Source organism: Mesocricetus auratus, unplaced genomic scaffold, assembly GCF_017639785.1.
Source record: "Mesocricetus auratus isolate SY011 unplaced genomic scaffold, BCM_Maur_2.0 Super-Scaffold_6730, whole genome shotgun sequence".
In the NCBI taxonomy this organism is placed as follows: domain Eukaryota; kingdom Metazoa; phylum Chordata; class Mammalia; order Rodentia; family Cricetidae; genus Mesocricetus; species Mesocricetus auratus.
In genome coordinates this window covers 72,370,427-72,389,476 of record NW_024429184.1, presented here as the reverse complement: position 1 = coordinate 72,389,476, position 19,050 = coordinate 72,370,427, and the positions used below count along the sequence as shown (strand labels likewise).

At 39.8% G+C, this 19,050-nt stretch overlaps 1 pseudogene; it reads left to right on the top strand.

Annotated features, from left to right (window-relative positions):
• The first annotated feature begins 2,294 nt into the window (after positions 1-2,294).
• On the top strand, positions 2,295-3,002 carry LOC101843545 (annotated as a pseudogene).
• Positions 3,003-19,050: the final 16,048 nt, after the last annotated feature.

The window sequence follows — 19,050 nt, the reverse complement described above, 5'->3', positions numbered from 1 at the left end:
TCTGAACTCCTGGGGGAGGGTGTAGGCCCTGCCCTGGATGAAATGACAGACTATGAACACCCCCATGGAGGGCCTCACTCTCCCTGGGGAAATGAGGGGATATTGGGGGGGAGGGTTGATAGGAGGGCACGGGAGGAGGGAAGGGAAATGGAGAGGGGCCTGGAATTGACATGTGAATCAACCTTGTTTCTAATTCAAATTTAAAAATAAAAAATATCTAAAATAAAATAAAATAAAACATAGGCAATAGATAATCCCACTTTACCAAACACCAAAAGTAAAAAGGGGAAGGAAATCAACACACAATAACACTACCACCAATAAATCCAAAACAAACAGGTATCAACAATCAATGGTTATTAATATCCCTCAATGTCAATGGTCTCAACTTGCCTATAAAAAGACACAGGCTAACAGAATGGATACAAAGACAGAATCCATCCTTCTGCTGCATACAAGAACCACATCTTAACATCAAAGACAGACGTTACCTCAGAGTAAAGGATTGGGAAAAGATTTTCCAATCAAATGAACCCAAGAAACAAGCTGTTGTAGCAATCTTAATATCTAACAAATTAGACTCCAAACTAAAATCAATCAAAAGAAATGAAGAAAACAAGCCTAAGCTAAGGCCAAGCTTCCATAATTAATAGTTTCCATGTCACTACTAGAGAGCTAGCTATATAAATAAAGATCTGTTACATTTGATTCCCCAACAGGAGGTACACATATCCAAGCCTAGGGCCTGAGAAAGCTGAGAGAAGCCCCAGATGGAAAACTAAGTAATAGCAGAAAGACTACATTAATAGCCCATATCTGTTGAAAAGGTTGATGACTTCCTTATATGACATCCTAGAACCTTCATCCTGTGACTGATGGAAGCAGAGACAGATACAGCTAAACAATGAACTGACCCACAGGAACCCAGTGACGGAGATGGAGGAGTGATGAACAAAGGGGACAAGACTGTGCTGGTGAAACCCACAAAGATAGCTGACTGGAAAAGGGGGGAGCTCTTGAACCCCAGACCCAACAGGGGACTGATCCAGACTTCATGAATGTAGTGACAGTGAGGAGGCCTCAGAAATCTCTGGGGCCTTGGGTAGTAGATTAGTGTTCACCATGGCATACAAATGAACTTTAGGAGCCCATTCCACATGAAGAGATGCTCTCTCAGCCTGGATACATGGTGAAGAGCCTAGGTCCTGCCCTGGATGAAATGACAGACTCTGGAGATCCCCCCCAAGGAACGCCTCATGCTCCCTGAGGAAAGATGTGGGGATGGGCTGAAGGTGGCGGTGGGACTGGGAGGGAGAAAGGGGGGAGCTGGGATTGGCATTTGAAGCATGCATGTTTCTAATTTAAATTTAAAAAAAGAAAAAGTGCAAAAAGCATACAGAACACCCAATAGTTTGGACCACAAAGGAAAGTTCCCTCATCACATAATAATAAAAACACTAAACATGTAGAACAAAGAGAGAATATTAAAAGTTTCAAGGGAAAGAACTAATAGCATATATAGGTAATGTAGAATATTATTTTAAGGTGTGCTGCTTTTGTTTGTGCTCTGGAACATTTGTTTAATGATGCAAAAATGTGTTTGATTAAATAAAATTCACCTGCAGTCAGAAGGCTGGGTCAGCAACTAGTTGGCAGGAAGTGGTAAGGAGGAGCCAGATGGAGAAGGGTTTCTAAGGAGGGGCAAAAAGAAGCACAAGGGCTTTTGGAGAGACAAGAGAACAGGGGAGGAGGACATCAGGGGTCAGTCACCCAGATACACAGCCAGACATGGAGTAAGAAGGAAAGAAATCCCAGAGGCAAAAGACAGATGGGATAATTTAAGTTAAGAAAAACTAGCCAGAAACAAGCCAAGCCAAGGCCAGACATTCATAACCAAGAATGAGGTTCCATGAGTGATTTATTTGGGAGCTAGGTGGTAGGCCACACAAAAGAGTCCAAAGAGTCAAAAGAGCAAAACATTACACAACATAGAGGCAGACCTGTTGGAGTTACACCTGACAGCTCAACGGAGACTCTGAAAGCCAGAAAATCCTGGACAGATGTCCTGCAGACTTGCAAAAACCACAGCTGCAAGCCAAAACTACTATACCCACCAAAACTTTCAATCCCCATAGATGGAGAAAACAAAATATTCCATGATAAAGTCAAATTCAAACAATATATATCTACAAACCCAGAAGATATTAGAAATAAAACTCTAACGACAGGAAGTTAACTACAACTATAAAAATATAAGAACTATCATTACAGCCACCAATGATCCTATTGTCATCATGGGATGCCGCCCTGCCCGGTATTACCGATATTGTAAGAACAAGCCGTACCCAAAGTCTCGCTTCTGCTGAGATGTCCCTGATGCTAAAATTCACATCTGTGATTTGGGACAGAAGAAGGCAAAAGTTGATGAATTCGCACTTTGTGGCCACATGGTGTCAGATGAATATGAGCGGCTCTCTTCCGAAGCTCTAGAGGCAGCCCGTATTTGTGCCAACAAATACATGGAAAAGAGTTGTGGCAAGGATGGCTTTTATATTCAAGTGAGGCGCCACCCTTTCCATGTCATCCGAATCAACAAGATGTTGTCCTATGCTGGAGCTGACAGGCTCCAGACAGATATGCATGGTGCCTTTGGGAAGCCTCAGGGCACAGTGGCCAGGGTTCACACTGGCCAAGTCATCATGTCTATCCACACCAAGCTGCAGAATAAGGAACATGTGATTGAGGCTCTTCGTAGAGCCAAATTCAAGTTCCATGGCCGCCAGAATATCCACATCTCAAAGAAATGGGGCTTCACCAAATTTAATGCAGATGAACTTGAAGACATGGTTGCTGAGAAACAGCTCATTCCTGATGGCTGTGGGGTCAAATATATCCCTAATCGTGGTCCCCTGGACAAGTGGCGAGCTCTGCACTCCTGAGAACTTCCACAGTACTCTCCTGTACCCTACCAAATCATGTTCAGTAATAAATCTCACATCCAGTCTGCTTAAAATATATATGAAATAAATAACCTCAAACCAGCCAAACCAAAAGAAGGGAAAGACACACACACACACACACACACACACACACACACACACACACACAGACACTCATACATGCACACACAACAACAACAACAACAACAACAATAACATGAATAAGCAATTACTGGTCATGGATATCGTTCAATATCAATGAATTTGATTCCCCAATAAAAAGAGACTAACAGAATGGATTCAAAACAGGATTCACCCTTATGCTGCTTACAAGAAACATATCTCAAGATCAATATAGACATTATCTCAGAGAAAAAGGTTGGAAAAGATATTTCAAGAAAATGGATCTAAGAAGCAAGTTTGTGTAGCCATTCTAATATCTAAAAAAATAGACCTCAAATCAAAATTAATCAAGAGACAGGGAAGGACACTTCATAATTATCAAAAGAAAAGTCCACCAGGATAATACTTCAAACTTTAACATTTATGCCCCAAATACAAGGGCACCCACATTTGTAAAGAGACATTATTAAAACATAAATCACACATTGACCCTCACACATTGGTAGCAGGAAACTTTAATACCCCACTCTCACCAATGAGCAGGTCAACCAGAAACAAACTAAACAGAAATGCTGGAGCTAACAGATGTTATAAACCAAATGGACCTAACAGATATCTACAAAATACTTCATTCAAACACAAAAGAATGTACCTTCTTCTCAGCTCCTCACAGAATTTTCTCCACAGCTGAACACATACTTGGTCACAAAGCATACCTCAACAGATAGAAGAAAATTGAAATAACCTCCTGCATTTTCTCAGACCACCATAGATTAAAGTTGGATTTCAACAACAGAAACAACAGAAAGTTAACAAACTCATGTAACTGAACAACTCCCTACTGATTGACTACTGGGTCAAGGAAGAAATAAAGAAACTAATAGCTTCCTAAAATTCAATGAAAATGAATGCACAACATACCCATACTTATGGGACACAATAAAAGTAGTACTAATAGGAAAGTTAATAGCACTATACCTGCATAAAGAAGTTGGAGATAAGCCGGGTGTTGGTGGCGCACGCCTTTAATCCCAGCACTTGGGAGGCAGAGGCAGTCGGATCTCTGTGAGTTCGGGGCCAGCCTGGTCTACAGAGCTAGTTCCAGGACAGCCTCCAAAACAATACAGAGAAACCCTGTCTCGAAAAAAAAAACAAACAAACAAAAAAGAAGTTGGAGATATTTCATTGTTAGTGTTCAGGCATCTGTACTGGCCTGCCCTTGGGATCCTGGAAGGATGTGTCCTCAACTGCAGCAACTAAGAGCACCTCCTGTGCACATTTGCTTCATTCCCTTTTAAAAGGTGGGCCTCTTATATTTTTGTTTGTGAGCCTAGACTTTAACACTTGAACCATCTCTCCAGTTCATGGGAGGCAGAGGCAGGCAGATCTCTGTGAATTCAAGGCCAGCCTGGTCTACAGAGCTAGTTCCAGGACAACCAGAGCTGTTACACAGAGAAACCCTGTCTCGAGAAACAAAAAATAAAAGATGAACCTTACCTATCTCCCATCTCTTTTCCTTTCTCTCTCTTCCACTACTCTTATCCCCAGGGGCTGGTCTCTGTCTACACCTGTCCTCCCTCTCTGACCCCTCTCTGCCCTTCTCCCTCCTCTCACAATAAACCTCCCATGTGAGCCTTGTTGTATGACATGACTTCTCTTCAAAGTGTTTTTTAAATTATAACATAAATACTAGCAATTTAACAGCATACCTTAAAGCTCTAGAACTAAAAGAAGCAAATTCACCCAGAAGGAGTGTATGGCAAAAAGTAATCAAACTGAGGGCTGAAATCAGTAAGATGGAAACAAAGAAAACAATATAAAGACTCAGTGAAACAGAGTCTTTGAGGAAAGTCAACAAGATAGACAAACGCTTATCCAAGCTAACTAAAAGACAAAGAAAGAATACCCAAGTTAACAAAATCATAAAGGAAAGGGGGGACATAACAGCACACACCAAGGAAACTCAAAGAATCATTGGGTCACACTTTTAAAACCTGTACTCCACAAAATTGTGAAATCTAAAAGAAATGGACAATTTTCTCAATAAATACCACTTACCAAAATTAAATAAAGATCAGATAAACAATTTAAATGGATCTATTACCCCTAAGAAAATATAAGCAGTCATTAAAAATCTCCCAACAACAATAATAATAAAATCCTAGGGCCAGATGATTTTACCAAAGATTTCTACCAGACTTTCAAAGAAGACCTAATACCAATACTCCCCAAACTATTCCATAAAAGAGAAACAGAAGGAGCATTGTCCAAGTCTTTTATGAGGCCACAGTCACCCTGATACCTAAACCACACAAAGATTCAACATAGAGAATTGCAGACCAATATTAATGCAAAAATACTCAATAAAATACTCACAAACCAAATCCAAGAATACATCAAAAAGATAATCCACCATAATCAAGTTAGACTTCATCCCAGAGAGGCAGGAATGGTTCAACATATGGAAAATCTGTCTATGTAACCCACCATATAAATAAATTGTAAGAAAAATACCACATGGTCTTCTTATTAGATGTTGAAAAAAACCTTTGGCAAAATCCAACATCCCTTTATGATAAACTGGAGATATCAAGGATTCAAGAAACATACCTACACATAATAAAGGCAAATTACGACATGCCAATAGCCAACATCAAATTTAATGAAGAGAAACTCAGAACAACTCCTCTAAAATCAGGAACAAGCCAGAGTTGTTCACTCTTTCCATATCATTCAATATAGTACTTGATGTCTTATCTAGAGCAATAAGACAACTGAAGGAGACCAAGGGAATACAAGTTGGAAAGGAAAAAGTCAAATGGGGCTAGTCAAACTCGATGTCTGCAAGTAAAAGAATGAAAATAACCTCATATCTACAATTCTGAACAAAACTCAAGTTCAAGTGAATCAAACACCTCAATATAAAACTAAATACATTAAATCTGATAGAAGAGAAAGTGAGGAATAGCCTTAAACTCATTGGTACAGGAGACACATTACTGAATAGGACACCAAATAGTGCAGACGCTAAGATCAACAATTAATAAATTGGACCTGATGAAACTGAAAAGCTTCTGTAAGGAAAAAGTCACCTTCAACAGGACAAAAAGGCAGCCTACATAATGGGAAAAGATTTTCACCAACTCCACATCAACAGAGGGCTAGTAAGCAAAATATATAAAGAATTAAAGAAACTAAACATCAACAAACCAAAACACCCAATTAAAAAGTGGGGTACAACAAGGATGACCCTAAGACTCCTAACAATAGTGGAGAGGGTACCTGAACTGGACTTCTCCTGTAGTCAATATTGGTGACTACCCTAATTGTAGGAGCCCACAAGTGACTCAGTGTCCATCTGGAGTCTATTCTGACTTATAAGACGTTAGAGTTCAAACTGGCTTGTTTCAGTCTCCTTGAGAGCCATGAGAAAGTTCTGATTAAGCCCATGGAAAAGAGCATATTTTCTAACTAATATGCTTCTGATGCCAGCCAAAAGGCACATAGAGATAGGATATGAATTTGCTTGTTGCTAGCAGGACTCACGTGATAGATAGCGAGCCTGGCTGCTCCTTGATTCAAGGACAGTCCAGGGAGCTGGTTAACTGGCTGTGCTGTTCTTTGTTCTGCTCCCTCTAGTCTATATATAGGCAGGTTCTAAATTAAACTCAGGGATGTCCTGTGTGCTAAAAGGCATGCACTGGGCAGTCCTTCCAAATCTATCCTGTGTTTCTGTCTGTTTCTCTTATTTGCCATTTCTCAATCCTAGCAAGCACATTTCGGGTACCCTAGCTGACTTTTTGGAGCAGGCTCTGACACTTTAATTGTCATCATAGAACCTTCATCCAGCAACTGATGGAAGTAGATGCAGAGATCCACAAGCAAGCACTGGACTGATTCTGGGAATCCAACTGAAGAGAGGGAGGAAGGATTATATGAACAAGGGAGGGTGTCAAGATCATGATGGGGAAACCCACAAAGACAGTTGACTTGAACTTGTGGGAGCTCAGAGACTGTAGACCGACATCAGGGAGCCTGCATGGGACCAACCTAGGCCCTCTGCATGTGAGTGACAGTTGTGCTGCTTGGTAGCAGAAGGTACTCAATGAGAGGAGGAAAAGAGTCAAAAGCTGGGAAAGGGACAAAACACAGTAATCAGGAGTGAGTACAAACAAAATGCATTAAACAATACGCATGAAAAAATCATAGTATGCTTGATTGGTTGTTGGAATAATCTTTTGTACACTGTGTACATACATCACTGTGATTGCGTTAATAGAGAAGCTGGCCAATAACTGGACGGGTGGAGGTTAGGCAGAACCTGCAGACAAAAAGAGAGTGTGGGGAGGAAGGGGAGAAGGAGATGAACTTGCCGTACTGAGAAAAGGTACCAAGCCATGTGGCAGAACATAAATGAAAAATATGGGTTAATTTAAAATGTAAGAGTTAGCTAGTAACAAGCCTGAACTATTGACTGAGCATTTATAACTAATAATAAGTTTCAATGTAGTTATTTGGGGAATGACTAGGGGGGGCAGACCTGATAGGTAATCTAGACGGAAAACTCCACCTGCAGTACACTGTGTGAAGATGTGTCTCTGTCCATGCTCACCTGCCTAGGACACCTTCTGATTGGTTTAATAAAGAGCTGGGTGGTCAATAGCTAGGCAGGAGAGGATGGGGGAGTTCTGGGAAGGAATCTGCGGTGTGAGAGATTCACCAGCCAGATGTGGAGGAAGTTGCACATATGGTACTGAGAAGAGATAATGAACCATGTGGCAGAATGTAGATTAATATAAATAGGTTAATTTAAGTTTTAAGAGCTAGTTGAAAACAAGCCTAAGCTAAGGCCAAGCTTCCATAATTAATAGTTTCCATGTCACTACTAGAGAGTTAGCTATATAAATAAAGATCTGTTACATTTGATTCCCCAGCAGGATGTACACATATCCAAGCACAAGGCCTGAGAAAGCTGAGAAAATTCCCAGAAAAGGAATTGGATGTGGTTTCCTGACTACAGTATCTCAGGCAGGCCCAGTGCTCAAAGCATGCAGAGGTACACAGAGGAGGCTCCTATGAGAGGCCCTGCTGTGCAGCCCAGCACTTGAGCAGGGTCTGTGAGCAGCTGGCATGCTACTCAGTGGGGAACTAGGTAGAAACATCCGCTCTATTCACAATAGTCAAGAAGTAGAAACAATGTATAGGCCCATCAACTGATGAATTAATAATAAAGCATGGTGTATTTACATAGTGGAATATTATTCAGCTGTTAAGAAAAAATGAAGTTATGAAATTTACAAGTACATGGATGATGCTGCAAACAATCATACTGACTGAGGTAACCCAGACACAGAAAGATAAGTATTACATGTTTTCTCTCACTTCTGGGTGTTAATTTTGAATCTTCAAGTGTATGTGTTCCATTTGGAATATCCAGAGGTCAGAAAATTAGTAAGAGGCCGTTGTGGGGAGAGGCCAATAAGGAGGGGCAGCTAGAGCACAGTAGTACAAAGGGTTAAATAAGAGCAAGGGAACAAGAAAGATTAAACTGGTGTGGGGATAGGAAGACAGGGTAGAAGAGAGAATGTGACAAGGATAACTAGCATTGAAACCCACCACCATAGTGTTTCACAAATATGTAAATATCCATATATGAATACACCAGCCAGACACCTCATGCTGGCAAAAAAAATAGGTTTAAATGGATATTTTTCCAAAAATGTACAAATAGCCAGAAAGCACATGGAAAGACACTCATCTAAGTATTGGGAAAGTGTGACTCAAACTACAAGATTCTGCCCCATAACTATTAGGGTGACTATTTTCCAAAAATAAAATACATGTTGAAGCAATAAGGAAAATAGAAGCCAGATTTATTGCTGGCAGGAAAATAAAATGATACAGACACTGTGAAATACATAGTGGTCCTATAAAACACTAAAAATTACCATACAACCCAGCGATTCCTCCTCTACCCAAATACTCAGAATAATTTAAATCAAAGACATAGACATATATTTGTACACCATGTTCATAACAGCATTGAGTACAGTAACTAAAATACGGATACAACCCATGCATCCATCTACTGATAAATGGATAAACAAAATATATGGTATAAATACATAGAATATTGTTCAGCTTTAAAAAGTTATTAAGTGACAGAGAGCGAGAGCTGGCCCTGCCCCTCATCGGCTGCAGCACTGAGGAGAGTGGCTGCTATACCTCAAGGGAGCAACAGTAGAGCTGGCCCTGAAGGTGTAGGTGTGGGAGAGCTGACCCCGTCCCTTGCTCATGTCTGCAAGGAGTGAAGCAGCCAGGCCAATGCTGGCAAGCTGACCAACCCTGCAACTACCCAGGCCCACAACCAGGGTTAAGTGTTGGCCCACCCCAATATCCACTTCATCTGTGATCTGCTGGAGCACGGGTGGTGGGGAGTCCTTGAACTGAGGGCTTGCAGGATCTCCACAACCTGGACCAGCAACAGATGTTCAGAAAGAGTCCTAGTAATGGCCCAGCATCAATAATGTAGCAGAGACCAGGGGCCTCAAACCAGACCAATGACTCTTTGTCATGTAAAAATGTCTGAATAAAGGGGTTTATTGTGTGAAGAAGAAAAAACAAAAACCTATGAACTTTGGTCTGTTACAATGGGAAGAAACCTTAAAACACTATGCTAAGTGAAATAAACCACATACAAAAGTACAGATAGTCAAATCTTTAAAGAAAGAAAATAGAAGAATACAGACTACAAGAGGATTTGGGAAAGGCAGATCTTTTGTTTCATAAGCACAGAATGTCATTTGAGTATGATGGAAATATTCTGGAAATAGTCAGAGGAGGTGGTGACAAGAATGTGAGTGCCTTTAAACCACCCGACTACACACTGAGTGGGTCAGAATAGTAAATCTTAAACATACTTTTTTCCACAGTAATATTTTCCTTGGAAAGTCATGTGCTTTTCCATTTAGTCACCACCACAGAAAACATGACTCAAGAAGCAATCATCAATAAAGACTGACCGGTGGATGAAAGTTCAATGAAGACAAGAAGCACTCAGCCATGGCCAGCTGTGACACTGACACACTCACTTGCATGGTTGTTACAGGGGACACCATGTCATGGTGTGTCAAAGAGGGGAAGGGCTTCAGTCTTTCCTGGAGATCAGGAGACAGCAACAACAAGGGAGGAGACAAAGAGTAGGAACAAGGTTTCACATTTCTTCCAGATGTTTACACTCAAAGTGGCACATTGGAATGTGACTTTTCATGTAAACAACTAACACTGTCACTATGACAGAGAAGGAAAGGGAGATGGAGATGAGAGAGTGCATATTCAAACAATGTGCTCTGGTGGAAAGGGGAAAATAGAATTTTCCAGAAGATGGCTAGGACACACCTTTCATGCAACATTACCTTTTCTTTCAACACTCCTTTGGAGTCACCGTGTCCCTGTCTAGGTTGTTACCCTGCTTTACAGGCAGAGGCTTGAGGCTTCATGCCACCGTGGCTTACACGGAAGCTGTTACTCTTTTTCAGACTTGAGCATATGAGAATACAGCCATGCAGTGTCATGTTCTTTCTAGCGTTTATTCACACTGGTGCTGAAAAATCCATTCAATTGTGTCATAGAATGCCTAACATATACCTCTTTATAGCATCTCATGATGGCAAAACTAATCAGTAAAACTGAACTCCTAGATTCAATTCACGGGAAACTCAATGCTAAGCATCGTAGAGAGAGCTTGGATCACTGTGGCCCTGAGCATTGATCTTTAGGGAAATTGAGTTGCTTTGATTTATCACCAAAGACAAGCATTTTTAACTGATTCTAATTTCCTCACTAGTAGGGCTCGTTGCTTAAGATTTATGTACATTGGCACACTTTATGAATCAATTGAATTGCTTTTTATATGAATTCTGTCAAAAATTTAGCACAATAAAATGTTTTAATTCTTTCTACACCTTGTTTATTCATTTGTGTAGTAACTGTCTACAGTTTGGTAAGTGTCTTGGAAGGAAGTAAGGATACTGCAGTCTGTTAGATAAACCATTGCTAATTAATATTAATAAGATGTAATGCCCTTCCAATGTGTACGCCAGGCACTATGCTAAGTGTGTTGTGCCTGCTATTCTGTGGGATCACTCTAGCTGGTAGTTAATGCCAGCATCTCCTCCGGAACTTGAGACATAGGATGATGCAAGTTGCTGAAGAAACAGGAACAGTCAGGTTCACTGTGGTCGGCTCTAGGAAGCAAGCTGACAGCCACTCTCTGTAGTGCCTCTGGGACTGCAAGCATTTAAGTGAAATATAAAGAGCCCTAAGGCCCATCCCCACAAAAAAAAAAAGTGAGCTGACTACCAGACATGACTTTTAGCTCTCCTAGACAAGTCTAAGAAGAAAATCAGGTACAAAGTAGGGAGATATTGAGAAAAATACCTGCTACAATACAAAGTGTATTGCTTATGTGTGGAAATATACAGAAACCCATTATTTTATGCAATTAACTTATACTGACAAAATGGATTTATGTGGCTAAAACCTAGTAGTGGGGGTAAATGAAAGGAGAGGGACAATGGACGGGGTGGCTTGTGCCCTCGGGTTATCTCAGGGGAACTTATCCTAATTCAAAATCACAGGTATCGCCACTAAATGAGGTGTTCGTGCATGTTTGCATTTCCTTGCATATTTTTATAATTTCAATTTAACATTTCAGTCTTTTTAGTTACAAGTTGAAAATGGTTACCAATATAGTTTTTCTTCTATTTGGGGGGTGGTAGGGCTTGAGAAAGGTTTTGCTGAATGCTGAAGCTGGGCTATCATATCTTGTTGCTACCTTCTGAGAGTTGGGATCACTGACTTACATTATCAGACCCAGCTGCTTGCTCTACTGTCAACATATAGATGCTCCTCATGATAAAGTTATAATCTATGCATCCATCATTAAGTTGAAGTAACCATAAGTTTAAAATACATTTACATTTAAACCCAGCCTCACTGTTGCACACTGGAATTTCAACCATTGGTTCATTTTCAAGATAGGATGCCGACTGTGGCTCACTGCTACCACCCAGTGTCATGAGAGAGTATTGAGCCTGAGAAATGATCAAAATTAACAATTTGAAGTGTCCAATGAATGCATATTGTTTTCAAACCATCATAAAATCAAAATGGCCTATGTACTCTAAATATCAAAGTGGCTTGGGTTTATAGCTTTTTTAAAAATATCCTTTAATTTCACTTCTTGATATAACCCTTCACTGAGAAAATGAACCATCTCAGCTATTTGTATGAAAGACACACACTGCTCTAAACACCACACCTTGCCACTGGCCCCTCACTGTCATCTACTAAGAACCATGCTTCCAGTCTGCAGGGTAGATCCCTCGAAGGCATTTGCCTCTAACAGAGATCTTTCACATCAGCATTTAAAACATAATGAAAACACAGGACAGTGGTCCAGACACATTCGCATGAACTAGGAAAAGGAATTTGCATGTGGAGAACATTCTCAGCATCTTCACTGGCATCTTCAGCTTCTTCTGTTGCTTCAGATATGTGCCCATCTTGAATGGGCAGGAGCAGCCACTCTGCAGCATTTACTGTTTTGTTTTCTTAACCTTTGCTTTATGTACTACTCAGTCTTTTTCCTTATTCATCAAAGAGTTTGCACTTTAAATATTAGCCTGATGGGGAAGAAAACGCATATGAATCATGATGGGCTTCTTTTCAGCAGAGTTTGTGAGTCAGCATCCATGGGGAAACACAAGCAGGGGAGCAAACCATGCTAACCCAACATTCACAGACAGGAGTAGGGCACAGCTCAGTGAGAGGGCATCTGTCTAGCATCACCAGGAGCAAGGTTCCATCCTCAGCACCACAAAGAAACAAAGCAAGAGAAAGGAAGGAAGCAGGGGGAAAGCAGTTGGAAGCTTTCACAATGGATAAACAATCATTTTATAAAATTTGAAGCCTCGGTATGTGTCTCAGGACCAGTTTGGGTCATGATAACAGTGGTTTCAAAGCAACACAGGTTTATTGTCATTTCACTCATGAAGCCCATGTCCTGGACCCCTCAGTTGTGATCCTTTGCTGACCCCAGAGTGGGACTACAGTTCACACTACAGCTTAAGGTTTGGCCATCTAGAGTTGTCTTTAAGAAGGGCAGACAGGGGGCTGGAGAGATGGCTCGGTTGTTAAAAACACTAGCTGGTCTTCCAGAGGTCCTGAGTTCAATTCCTAGCAACCACATGATAGCTCACAACCATCTGTAATGAGATCTGGTGTTCTCTTCTAGCCTGCAGAGGTATATACAGGTAGAACACTATATACATAATAAATAAATAAACCTTTTTTAAAAAGAAGATGGCTATAATTCACCTTAGAAAATTTCCTGGAATTTCCCACAGTTCTTAGGTTAGGTCTCAATGGCCAGCTGTTATTTGAGCACATCTAGCCACTGGAGAAGCTTTTGGGATATACCCTGGCAGAAACCAAGGAAGTATAGGTGTTATGATACAAAAAAAAACCCACTGGCCACAGACTCAGTGGAGTCCTTGTGGCAAAAGCTACATTAAAGGAAGAAGAAACTAGAATTTGGGGAGTCTGATGAAGAGAAACTCTCAAAAATGAGGTATCCTACTTGCTCTATCTCTGAAATTTGTTCAGATCTAAACAAGCCATTAAGATAATTTGTAAGTGACTTGTAAATGCTGTGAATTAGACTATAGTTTTATTCCTCAACTGTTTAGTCACTATACAATGTCTGTATTTTGCATGCATGTTCATATATCCATGACTGTAATACATAAGAATTAGATGGTATTACATTATCCCTAATACCAGGGACAATGCTACTAAGTGTCAAAAAAGAATAATAGCACTCTTCAATTAAAGGACCAAACTTTTGTTTTCTTTTTATTTAATTTTTTCTCCTCTCAAGAAACAACCAACCAAAAAAAGTTCTTTCTTGCCACTCTACCATTAAAACCTGTCAATATATACCATAACTGACATTCTAAATCACAGACATATGGTATTTCAAATCTAGGTAATGTGAAAAGAAACCAAACATTATTTAATCTTACATATTTCGAAGAACTGCACCTCAACCCTACTTTAGACTACAGAATCTTCAGTCCTGGTAGTAATTCTCTGGTTTTATTTCTCTATGAAAAACTTAAGAGTAAATAATATCTTGGCATGTTCAGAAATACTTGAGACTGGTTTTAAAATATAATTTCTTAAGCATCTTATTGCAGACTAAGTTTACATTTTCTGTGCATATGTTATTCTTGAAACCAAATACTGCATAAGATGAGCAATCAGAAATTGTGTTCTTTTAATCTGATAACAAACTAATTTGAAATTTTCATTTTAGTTAATGTTTTGAAAATAAATCTTCTGTGCAAACATTAAAATAGAAATTATTTTATTTTAAATCATCAAAATATCCAGAATACTGGTGAAAATTATTAAAATGAATTTATGGGTAATAAGACTGATTAGAATCTATATATATTTAATTATATGTGTAGTGTAGCTACCACTCAGAATTTAATATGTTGCAAAAATTATGGCCTATTTCTGAATTGTTGCTTTTCTTGCTGTTTTCCAACTGACCATGACCATACTAAGAAGACATCTTTATAAACTGGTACTAACTGATACGGGGATCATAACTCTATAGGATGCTAATAATGAAGCCATACACTTATGTATGGATTTAAAACAGTTTCAAACAATCATTTACTATTTTGCTTTACTTCAAAGAACATAAAATTCAGTTATATACACCAGTAAAATCTTTTTAGGGGTAAGCAATATTCCATTGAATTCTTTTTTTTTTTTTTTTTTTTTTTGGTTTTTATGAGACAGGGTTTCTCTGTATTGTTTTGGAGGCTGTTGGTCCAGCCTGGCCTCGAACTCACAAAGATCTGCCTGCCTCTACCTCCCAAGTGCTGGGATTAAAGGCATGCGCCACCACCGCCCAGCCTCCATTGAATTCTTATGGAATAATGTGGAGAAATGTAATGTTTTACACAGTTCTAATCAATGTCAAATAACATTTAACATTTAACAAATAACATTCTGGCTTTCCTGGGGAAAAACTATTGAACTCAGAACTTCACTAATGATGGCTATGAAGAGACTACATTGACAAGGACAAACCGTGGTCTTCCCATGTTAAGTTAATTAAAGTTAATTAAAACAACAATGCTGAGCTTTAGTCAGCATAGAAATGCTCATGTTGTTAGACAAGAGGAGAAAAGTCATCTAAAAGCAATAGCTTCAGGATGGAGGTTAATTGAGAGATACACCTAAAACCACTAGTCCTGTAATCAATACATCTCTAACAAGACATCATACCACATGGCTCTCCATCACCGATGGCCCATAGCTGTGTTCAGTCTGCAGCAGTCAGGTTCTGCTAATGAGACCCATTCATAACTGTCTCCCCTCAGTTCAATGACTGCCTTAGTTACCAGCAGCCAGACCTACCTTGTAAATTCAGGCTCCTTATCAAGTTCTCTAGAAGCCTGACCATGCCGTAAGTTTTAATGATCAACATTGTTGATGAGCATTGGTCAATGTAGTGTCAACCGTCCCCATCTGTTGAGCACACACATGTCAGGGACTGTCTCAAAGCACTTTCCACATTTCGTTTGAAATCCTTAAAACCATTATCAACTGTTTTCTGCCAGAGACAGCGTGGTTTGTAGGGTTTTACTGAGATCATGGTTGTAGAAGCTGGGAAATCCAAGAGTGTGACATGAGTATCTAAAGTGGACCTGTGTATTACATCACCCATGGCAAGAGTATGTATAAAGGAAAGGAAAGAAGCTGAATGTATCTGATTATCAAGGAGCCCACTCCTAGGACATAGCATTCATAGCCTAGCCACCAAAGTTTCCATCTCTTAGTAAACAGCAACTAGATTTCAACCTGAATTTCAAATCGTAACAATAATCCTACAAAGTAGTTGCTAAGCATCTCTTATGTGTCAGAGCACTTGAGCACACCAAAGAAAAATAAACTATGGCCCTGGAAAAGTAATAGTCTATAAGAAACTAAGATCAACATTAAAAATATTCATTTTGTAAAACAAGTACAACTCCAGTCAGTTGGAAAGAAAATAGACAATCACATTTTCAGAAAAACAAAACAACTACACCAAATCTCAGGAGGAGATATTAGGATGTCACTAGGGTGATGATAAAGTCTATAGGCAATTGGTAGATGTTAAAAAATCTGTTAAAAACCAGGCTTAAACCAGACCTTTCAGAATGCCTTATACAAAAAGTTTGGAAACATATGAGCACAAACTAAAAAGCATAGATCTCAAAAAAAAAAAAAAGATGCATGAGTCTCAACTTTCGCAGTACTGGGCCAGGCAATCCATTGCGTGAGCGTCTAAGCACTACAGGATCTTGGTAAGCATCCTTGGCCTGTACAAAAAGATATACTTCTTCGTTCCCTTCCCTGGGATGGCAGGCCAAAATATTTCCAAACTCAGCTAACTGTCCTCCCAAGGGTAAAATTGGACCAATTCATAACCACTGGGGTAGAGCAATAAGAGTACACAGCAGAACCAAACTCTTAGAAAGAAAAGCCTCACAGCTCAGTGTGATAGCACTGGGGAGGGAGACATAAGGAGGAAGGAGAAGAGGAGGCTGAAGAGGAGGAAGAAGAATAAAGAGGAGGAAGAAAGAAGGAAAGAGAAGAAGAGACAGGAAGAGAGGGTAGCTAGTTTCAAAGTGTGTGTGGGTGGGGGACTCAGCACAATAGCTCCAATAAACCAATGATGATGTGGAATCTGCAAACTCAATTGATATATCAAATAGCAGAATAAGTAAACTAAAACAACAACCAGTAAACCTAGATCACATATCAAAAGACTATTCAAAAGTGAGAGAAGTGAACACAGAAAATATAAAAAGGGAATAAGGCCCACAGTGAGCTGAATCACAAGATCTCCAACTTAGATCTGTCCGTTTGGAGAAGAAAGCCAATAACAAGGGAGGGAAAGGTGGGGGTCAGCCTAAAGAAAATGCCTTGTGAATCTATGGAATGACTGGAGAAAGAACATTAAAGATTATAAAACAGAGTAGAAACCTTTTAAATTAAATTGATTCATGGATCTAAGGCCCAGTAAGACCATCAGTGACTTTTTGCATTAGAAGAATGAAATCAAGCTGGAGAGGTGGTTCAGTAGGTAAAGGCACACACCAAGCCTCATGATCTGAAATCAGTTCCTCAGGACCCAATGGTAGAAGGAGAACCAACCCCCATAACTTGTCCTCCGACCTCCACACATGAGCCATGATACATACATGCACACGCATACATATATACAAAAATAAATAAGAGAATGAAATGAAATATACCAGTTTCCTAAGTAATCAGACAATTGTTTATTTTCTAATTATTTGTTTTATAATGTTGCTTCTAAAACACACATACAAAATGCAAGGATATAGAATAATTAAATGTTAGAAACAGAAAAGAAGTAAATATTAACCAAAAGGAAGCCATGTTAGGTATACTAGTAACAAGCTCCATTTTAAGGGAAGAAATGTTACTCGACATAGAGTGATATTCCACAATGATAAAGCCATTAATTCATCAGGAAAGTATGAAATGCTCAATGCACATGAATTTCTGACATATTTTCTGGGGCTTGAGAGATGACTCAGCGGCTGAAAGCATTTACTGCACTCTAGCAGAGAACCTCTTCAGAGCTTCAGTTCCCAGCATCCACATGGTGGCCCACAGCCATCTGTAGCTCTGTTTCTAGGGGATCAGATGCCCTACCTGGCCTTCGTGATCTCCTGTATGCATGAGGTGCACATAATTTACACAGGCAAACAAGTATACATCTAAAGTTAATAAATGATTAAAAACTTCCAAATATGCTAGGCACAAGAAATGTAGGAAAATGAGAGGTAAAAAGTTCACTGACATACAAGAGACACAAACAGCAGTTATCAAAGTTGAGCTAAATGGTACATACACCAAACACTTTCTTTGGGAGTATTCATGGAACATACGCCAGCCACTATGCAAATGTAATATGATTTAAGTCATTCAACTACACTCACTGATCACAGGGTAATTGCGCTAGAAACCAACTGCAAACAAAAAATAATCAAATCAATTTAAATTCTTGGAAACTAAGCAATGAACTTCTGTTACCTTGGCAGCACTAAAGGAAATAAATAAAAACAAGACTTTCAGTCGAATGCTTTAAAGAGTGGCTGGGGAACTCCGTGACAGAACTCATGCTTAGCTTTCAATAGGTTCTCAGAAGCAATGGTTTAAATGCATATATAAGAAAGTATCAGGAGTTCTGAAAGGAGGCTTACAGCAGGCAGGTTAGGCCCTCTGATCGGAGGGCCAAAAGGAAATAAACCGATTCACACACACATTTCTCTCATGGATCTTTATTCTTCAAGAAAATGTTCTTCCCAACAGTTCTCTCTCAAAAGCTCTCTTTAATATTTCTCTCTAAAAGCTCCTCAAAAGTTCTTTCTCTAAAAGCTGTCTTAAAGTTCTCTTAAAATCTAAAAGTTCCTTTTAAAAATTCTCTCAAGGTTTCTAAAAAGTCTCCAAAAGTTCCTTCATCTAAAACTTCTCCTGAGGTCTTCTCCTGTCCCATAAGGCTTCCAGTTCTTTTATCCACAGGCACATTTAACAACTCTCTGACAGTAGGGCATACATGGCTCTCAGAGCCAGGAAGGCAGATAGGGTCTTGAGAAAAGCAGGTGACTCATGTCTCCCCCCCCCCCCCCCCCCCCCGGACATGACTTGAGTCCTGGAAAACTTAAGTCTGGGGGGGGTGGAGGGAATGTGACTTGCAACACGTGCTGTTAACTCATTAAAGGTGACTTCTCGGAGCTGTATCAAAGAGAAAAACTAGGCTACGTAGTGTGAGATCCGGAGGCTGCAGCTCTTACTGCTGACATCCTGGTGAAAGGAATTCCTTCCT